Source organism: Heptranchias perlo, chromosome 35 (genome assembly GCF_035084215.1).
Source record: "Heptranchias perlo isolate sHepPer1 chromosome 35, sHepPer1.hap1, whole genome shotgun sequence".
Lineage (NCBI taxonomy): Eukaryota > Metazoa > Chordata > Chondrichthyes > Hexanchiformes > Hexanchidae > Heptranchias > Heptranchias perlo.
In genome coordinates, this window is record NC_090359.1 from 769,055 (window position 1) to 778,048 (window position 8,994).

Consider the following 8,994-nt stretch of genomic DNA (forward strand, 5'->3'; position numbering starts at 1 on the left):
TGCTGAAAACCATCAAAACCACGAAAAGTTCTTGTATTTGAAGATAAAATCTTTTTGCTTTGAAGAAGAAAGATCCAGCTGACTGAAATCAGTTCATCAGATGAAAACCAACAAAAATTGACAAGAACCACGAAAAGTTCTTGTATTTTAAGATAAAATCTTACTCTATTAAGGAAAAAACTTGCAGCTCGCTGAAATCTGTTCATTTGCTGAAAACCAACAAAACCACCAAAAGTTCTTGTATTTGAAGATAAAATATTTTTGCTTTGACGAAGAAAGATCTTGCTGACTGAAATAAGTTCATTAGATGAAAACCAACAAAAATTGACAAGAACCACGAAAAGTTCTTGTATTTTAAGATAAAATCTTAGGCTATTAAAGAAAAAACTTCCAGCTCGCTGAAATCTGTTCATTTGCTGAAAACCATCAAAACCACGAAAAGTTCTTGTATTTGAAGATAAAATCTTTTTGCTTTGAAGAAGAAAGATCTAGCTGACTGAAATAAGTTCATTAGATGAAAACCAACAAAAATTGACAAGAACCACGAAAAGTTCTTGTATTTTAAGATAAAATCTTAGGCTATTAAAGAAAAAACTTCCAGCTCGCTGAAATATGTTCATTTGCTGAAAACCATCAAAACCACGAAAAGTTCTTATATTTGAAGATAAAATCTTTTTGCTTTGAAGAAGAAAGATCCAGCTGACTGAAATCAGTTCATCAGATGAAAACCAACAAAAATTGACAAGAACCACGAAAAGTTCTTGTATTTTAAGATAAAATCTTACTCTATTAAGGAAAAAACTTCCAGCTCGCTGAAATCTGTTCATTTGCTGAAAACCAACAAAACCACCAAAAGTTCTTGTATTTGAAGATAAAATCTTTTTGCTTTGACGAAGAAAGATCTAGCTGACTGAAATAAGTTCATTAGATGAAAACCAACAAAAATTGACAAGAACCACGAAAAGTTCTTGTATTTTAAGATAAAATCTTAGGCTATTAAAGAAAAAACTTCCAGCTCGCTGAAATCTGTTCATTTGCTGAAAACCATCAAAACCACGAAAAGTTCTTGTATTTGAAGATAAAATCTTTTTGCTTTGAAGAAGAAAGATCCAGCTGACTGAAATAAGTTCATTAGATGAAAACCAACAAAAATTGACAAGAAACACGAAAAGTTCTTGTATTTTAAGATAAAATCTTACTCTATTAAGGAAAAAACTTACAGCTCGCTGAAATATGTTCATTTGCTGAAAACCATCAAAACCACGAAAAGTTCTTGTATTTGAAGATAAAATCTTTTTGCTTTGAAGAAGAAAGATCTAGCTGACTGAAATAAGTTAATTAGATGAAAACCAACAAAAATTGACAAGAACCACGAAAAGTTCTTGTATTTTAAGATAAAATCTTAGGCAATTAAAGAAAAAAATTCCAGCTCGCTGAAATATGTTCATTTGCTGAAAACCATCAAAACCACGAAAAGTTCTTGTATTTGAAGATAAAATATTTTTGCTTTGAAGAAGAAAGATCCAGCTGACTGAAATCAGTTCATCAGATGAAAACCAACAAAAATTGACAAGAACCACGAAAAGTTCTTGTATTTTCAGATAAAATCTTACTCTATTAAGGAAAAAACATCCAGCTCGCTGAAATCTGTTCATTTGCTGAAAACCAACAAAACCACCAAAAGTTCTTGTATTTGAAGATAAAATCTTTTTGCTTTGACGAAGAAAGATCCAGCTGACTGAAATAAGTTCATGAGATGAAAACCAACAAAAATTGACAAGAACCACGAAAAGTTCTTGTATTTTAAGATAAAATCTTATGCTATTAAATAAAAAACTCCCAGCTCGCTGAAATATGTTCATTTGCTGAAAACCAACAAAACCACGAAAAGTTCTTGTATTTGAAGATAAAATCTTTTTTCTTTGAAGAAGAAAGATCCAGCTGACTGAAATAAGTTCATGAGATGAAAACCAACAAAAATTGACAAGAACCACGAAAAGTTCTTGTATTTTAAGATAAAATCTTACTCTGTTAAGGAAAAAACTTCCAGCTCGCTGAAATATGTTCATTTGCTGAAAACCATCAAAACCACGAAAAGTTCTTGTATTTGAAGATAAAATCTTTTTGCTTTGAAGAAGAAAGATCTAGCTGACTGAAATAAGTTCATTAGATGAAAACCAACAAAAAATGACAAGAACCACGAAAAGTTCTTGTATTTTAAGATAAAATCTTACTCTATTAAGGAAAAAACTTCCAGCTCGCTGAAATATGTTCATTTGCTGAAAACCATCAAAACCACGAAAAGTTCTTGTATTTGAAGATTAAATCTTTTTGCTTTGAAGAAGAAAGATCTAGCTGACTGAAATAAGTTCATTAGATGAAAACCAACAAAATTTGACAAGAACTACGAAAACTTCTTGTATTTTAAGATAATATCTTACGCTATTAAAGAAAAAACTTCTGGCTCGCTGAAATATGTTCTTTTGCTGAAAACCATCAAAACCACGAAAAGTTCTTGTATTTGAAGTTAAAATCTTTTTGCTTTGAAGAAGAAAGATCCAGCTGACTGAAATCAGTTCATCAGATGAAAACCAACAAAAATTGACAAGAACCACGAAACGTTCTTGTATTTTAAGATAAAATCTTACTCGATGAAGGAAAAAACTTCCAGCTCGCTGAAATATGTTCATTTGCTGAAAACCATCAAAACCACGAAAAGTTCTTGTATTTGAAGATAAAATCTTTTTGCTTTGAAGAAGAAAGATCCAGCTGACTGAAATCAGTTCATCAGATGAAAACCAACAAAAATTGACAAGAACCACGAAAAGTTCTTGTATTTTAAGATAAAATCTTACTCTATTAAGGAAAAAACTTGCAGCTCGCTGAAATCTGTTCATTTGCTGAAAACCAACAAAACCACCAAAAGTTCTTGTATTTGAAGATAAAATCTTGTTGCTTTGACGAAGAAAGATCTTGCTGACTGAAATAAGTTCATTAGATGAAAACCAACAAAAATTGACAAGAACCACGAAAAGTTCTTGTATTTTAAGATAAAATCTTAGGCTATTAAAGAAAAAACTTCCAGCTCGCTGAAATCTGTTCATTTGCTGAAAACCATCAAAACCACGAAAAGTTCTTGTATTTGAAGATAAAATCTTTTTGCTTTGAAGAAGAAAGATCCAGCTGACTGAAATAAGTTCATTAGATGAAAACCAACAAAAATTGACAAGAACCACGAAAAGTTCTTGTATTTTAAGATAAAATCTTAGGCTATTAAAGAAAAAACTTCCAGCTCGCTGAAATATGTTCATTTGCTGAAAACCATCAAAACCACGAAAAGTTCTTATATTTGAAGATAAAATCTTTTTGCTTTGAAGAAGAAAGATCCAGCTGACTGAAATCAGTTCATCAGATGAAAACCAACAAAAATTGACAAGAACCACGAAAAGTTCTTGTATTTTAATATAAAATCTTACTCTATTAAGGAAAAAACTTCCAGCTCGCTCAAATCTGTTCATTTGCTGAAAACCAACAAAACCACCAAAAGTTCTTGTATTTGAAGATAAAATCTTTTTGCTTTGACGAAGAAAGATCTAGCTGACTGAAATAAGTTCATTAGATGAAAACCAACAAAAATTGACACGAACCACGAAAAGTTCTTGTATTTTAAGATAAAATCTTAGGCGATTAAAGAAAAAACTTCCAGCTCGCTGAAATCTGTTCATTTGCTGAAAACCATCAAAACCACGAAAAGTTCTTGTATTTGAAGATAAGATCTTTTTCTTTGAAGAAGAAAGATCTAGCTGACTGAAATAAGTTCATCAGATGAAAACCAACAAAAATTGACAAGAACCACGAAAAGTTCTTGTATTTTAAGATAAAATCTTAGGCTATTAAAGAAAAAACTTCCAGCTCGCTGAAATATGTTCATTTGCTGAAAACCATCAAAACCACGAAAAGTTCTTGTATTTGAAGATAAAATCTTTTTGCTTTGAAGAAGAAAGATCCAGCTGACTGAAATCAGTTCATCAGATGAAAACCAACAAAAATTGACAAGAACCACGAAAACTTCTTGTATTTTAATATAAAATCTTACTCTATTAAGGAAAAAACTTCCAGCTCGCTGAAATATGTTCATTTGCTGAAAACCAACAAAACCACCAAAAGTTCTTGTATTTGCAGATAAAATCTTTTTGCTTTGACGAAGAAAGATCTAGCTGACTGAACTAAGTTCATTAGATGAAAACCAACAAAAATTGACAAGAACCACGAAAAGTTCTTGTATTTTAAGATAAAATCTTAGGCTATTAAAGAAAAAACTTCCAGCTCGCTGAAATCTGTTCATTTGCTGAAAACCATCAAAACCACGAAAAGTTCTTGTATTTGAAGATAAAATCTTTTTGCTTTGAAGAAGAAAGATCTAGCTGACTGAAATCAGTTCATTAGATGAAAACCAACAAAATTTGACAAGAACCACGAAAACTTCTTGTATTTTAAGATAATATCTTACGCTATTAAAGAAAAAACTTCTGGCTCGCTGAAATATGTTCATTTGCTGAAAACCATCAAAACCACGAAAAGTTCTTGTATTTGAAGATAAAATCTTTTTGCTTTGAAGAAGAAAGATCCAGCTGACTGAAATCAGTTCATTAGATGAAAACCAACAAAAATTGACAAGAACCACGAAAAGTTCTTGTATTTTAAGATAAAATCTTACTCGATGAAGGAAAAAACTTCCAGCTCGCTGAAATATGTTCATTTGCTGAAAACCATCAAAATCACGAAAAGTTCTTGTATTTGAAGATAAAATCTTTTTGCTTTGAAGAAGAAAGATCTAGCTGACTGAAATAAGTTCATTAGATGAAAACCAACAAAAATTGACCAGAACCACGAAAAGTTCTTGTATTTTAAGATAAAATCTTACTCTATTAAGGAAAAAACTTCCAGCTCGCTGAAATATGTTCATTTGCTGAAAACCATCAAAACCACGAAAAGTTCTTGTATTTGAATATAAAATCTTTTTGCTTTGAAGAAGAAAGATCTAGCTGACTGAAATAAGTTGATTAGATGAAAACCAACAAAAATTGACAAGAACCACGAAAAGTTCTTGTATTTTAAGATAAAATCTTAGGCTATTAAAGAAAAAACTTCCAGCTCGCTGAAATATGTTCATTTGCTGAAAACCATCAAAACCACGAAAAGTTCTTGTATTTGAAGATAAAATCTTTTTGCTTTGAAGAAGAAAGATCCAGCTGACTGAAATCAGTTCATCAGATGAAAACCAACAAAAATTGACAAGAACCACGAAAAGTTCTTGTATTTTAAGATGAAATCTTAGGCTATTAAAGAAAAAACTTCCAGCTCGCTGAAATATGTTTTGTGCTGAAAACCATCAAAACCACGAAAAGTTCTTGTATTTGAAGATAAAATCTTTTTGCTTTGAAGAAGAAAGATCCAGCTGACTGAAATCAGTTCATCATATGAAAACCAACAAAAATTGACAAGAACCACGAAAAGTTCTTGTATTTTAAGATAAAATCTTACTCTATTAAGGAAAAAACTTCCAGCTCGCTGAAATCTGTTCATTTGCTGAAAACCAACAAAACCACCAAAAGTTCTTGTATTTGAAGATAAAATCTTTTTGCTTTGACGAAGAAAGATCTAGCTGACTGAAATAAGTTCATTAGATGAAAACCAACAAAAATTGACAAGAACCACGAAAGGTTCTTGTATTTTAAGATAAAATCTGAGGCTATTAAAGAAAAAACTTCCAGCTCGCTGAAATATGTTCATTTGCTGAAAACCATCAAAACCACGAAAAGTTCTTGTATTTGAAGATAAAATCTTTTTGCTTTGAAGAAGAAAGATCCAGCTGACTGTAATCAGTTGATCAGATGAAAACCAACAAAAATTGACAAGAACCACGAAAAGTTCTTGTATTTTAAGATAAAATCTTACTCTATTAAGGAAAAAACTTCCAGCTCGCTGAAATCTGTTCATTTGCTGAAAACCAACAAAACCACCAAAAGTTCTTGTATTTGAAGATAAAATCTTTTTGCTTTGACGAAGAAAGATCGAGCTGACTGAAAAAAGTTCATTAGATGAAAACCAACAAAAATTGACAAGAACCACGAAAAGTTCTTGTATTTTAAGATAAAATCTTAGGCGATTAAAGAAAAAACTTCCAGCTCGCTGAAATCTGTTCATTTGCTGAAAACCATCAAAACCACGAAAAGTTCTTGTATTTGAAGATAAAATCTTTTTCTTTGAAGAAGAAAGATCTAGCTGACTGAAATAAGTTCATTAGATGAAAACCAACAAAAATTGACAAGAACCTCGAAAAGTTCTTGTATTTTAAGATAAAATCTTAGGCTATTAAAGAAAAAACTTCCAGCTCGCTGAAATATGTTCATTTGCTGAAAACCATCAAAACCACGAAAAGTTCTTGTATTTGAAGATAAAATCTTTTTGCTTTGACGAAGAAAGATCTAGCTGACTGAACTAAGTTCATTAGATGAAAACCAACAAAAATTGACAAGAACCACGAAAAGTTCTTGTATTTTAAGATAAAATCTTAGGCTATTAAAGAAAAAACTTCCAGCTCGCTGAAATCTGTTCATTTGCTGAAAACCATCAAAACCACGAAAAGTTCTTGTATTTGAAGATAAAATCTTTTTGCTTTGAAGAAGAAAGATCTAGCTGACTGAAATCAGTTCATTAGATGAAAACCAACAAAATTTGACAAGAACCACGAAAACTTCTTGTATTTTAAGATAATATCTTACACTATTAAAGAAAAAACTTCTGGCTTGCTGAAATATGTTCATTTGCTGAAAACCAACAAAACCACGAAAAGTTCTTGTATTTGAAGATAAAATCTTTTTGCTTTGAAGAAGAAAGATCCAGCTGACTGAAATAAGTTCATTAGATGAAAACCAACAAAAATTGACAAGAACCACGAAAAGTTCTTGTATTTAAGATAAAATCTTACTCTATTAAGGAAAAAACTTCCAGCTCGCTGAAATATGTTCATTTGCTGAAAACCATCAAAACCACGAAAAGTTCTTGTATTTGAAGATAAAATCTTTTTGCTTTGAAGAAGAAAGATCTAGCTGACTGAAATAAGTTCATTAGATGAAAACCAACAAAAATTGACAAGAACCACGAAAAGTTCTTGTATTTTAAGATGAAATCTTAGGCTATTAAAGAAAAAACTTCCAGCTCGCTGAAATACGTTTTGTGCTGAAAACCATCAAAACCACGAAAAGTTCTTGTATTTGAAGATAAAATCTTTTTGCTTTGAAGAAGAAAGATCCAGCTGACTGAAATCAGTTCATCAGATGAAAACCAACAAAAATTGACAAGAACCACGAAAAGTTCTTGTATTTTAAGATGAAATCTTACTCTATTCAGGAAAAAACTTCCAGCTCGCTGAAATCTGTTCATTTGCTGAAAACCATCAAAACCACGAAAAGTTCTTGTATTTGAAGATAAAATCTTTTTGCTTTGAAGAAGAAAGATCCAGCTGACTGAAATCAGTTCATCAGATGAAAACCAACAAAAATTGACAAGAACCACGAAAAGTTCTTGTATTTTAAGATAAAATCTTACTCTATTAAGGAAAAAACTTCCAGCTCGCTGAAATCTGTTCATTTGCTGAAAACCAACAAAACCACCAAAAGTTCTTGTATTTGAAGATAAAATCTTTTTGCTTTGACGAAGAAAGATCGAGCTGACTGAAAAAAGTTCATTAGATGAAAACCAACAAAAATTGACAAGAACCACGAAAAGTTCTTGTATTTTAAGATAAAATCTTAGGCGATTAAAGAAAAAACTTCCAGCTCGCTGAAATCTGTTCATTTGCTGAAAACCATCAAAACCACGAAAAGTTCTTGTATTTGAAGATAAAATCTTTTTCTTTGAAGAAGAAAGATCTAGCTGACTGAAATAAGTTCATTAGATGAAAACCAACAAAAATTGACAAGAACCACGAAAAGTTCTTGTATTTTAAGATAAAATCTTAGGCTATTAAAGAAAAAACTTCCAGCTCGCTGAAATATGTTCATTTGCTGAAAACCATCAAAACCACGAAAAGTTCTTGTATTTGAAGATAAAATCTTTTTGCTTTGACGAAGAAAGATCTAGCTGACTGAACTAAGTTCATTAGATGAAAACCAACAAAAATTGACAAGAACCACGAAAAGTTCTTGTATTTTAAGATAAAATCTTAGGCTATTAAAGAAAAAACTTCCAGCTCGCTGAAATCTGTTCATTTGCTGAAAACCATCAAAACCACGAAAAGTTCTTGTATTTGAAGATAAAATCTTTTTGCTTTGAAGAAGAAAGATCTAGCTGACTGAAATCAGTTCATTAGATGAAAACCAACAAAATTTGACAAGAACCACGAAAACTTCTTGTATTTTAAGATAATATCTTACACTATTAAAGAAAAAACTTCTGGCTTGCTGAAATATGTTCATTTGCTGAAAACCAACAAAACCACGAAAAGTTCTTGTATTTGAAGATAAAATCTTTTTGCTTTGAAGAAGAAAGATCCAGCTGACTGAAATAAGTTCATTAGATGAAAACCAACAAAAATTGACAAGAACCACGAAAAGTTCTTGTATTTAAGATAAAATCTTACTCTATTAAGGAAAAAACTTCCAGCTTGCTGAAATATGTTCATTTGCTGAAAACCATCAAAACCACGAAAAGTTCTTGTATTTGAAGATAAAATCTTTTTGCTTTGAAGAAGAAAGATCTAGCTGACTGAAATAAGTTCATTAGATGAAAACCAACAAAAATTGACAAGAACCACGAAAAGTTCTTGTATTTTAAGATGAAATCTTAGGCTATTAAAGAAAAAACTTCCAGCTCGCTGAAATACGTTTTGTGCTGAAAACCATCAAAACCACGAAAAGTTCTTGTATTTGAAGATAAAATCTTTTTGCTTTGAAGAATAAAGATCCAGCTGACTGAAATCAGTTCATCAGA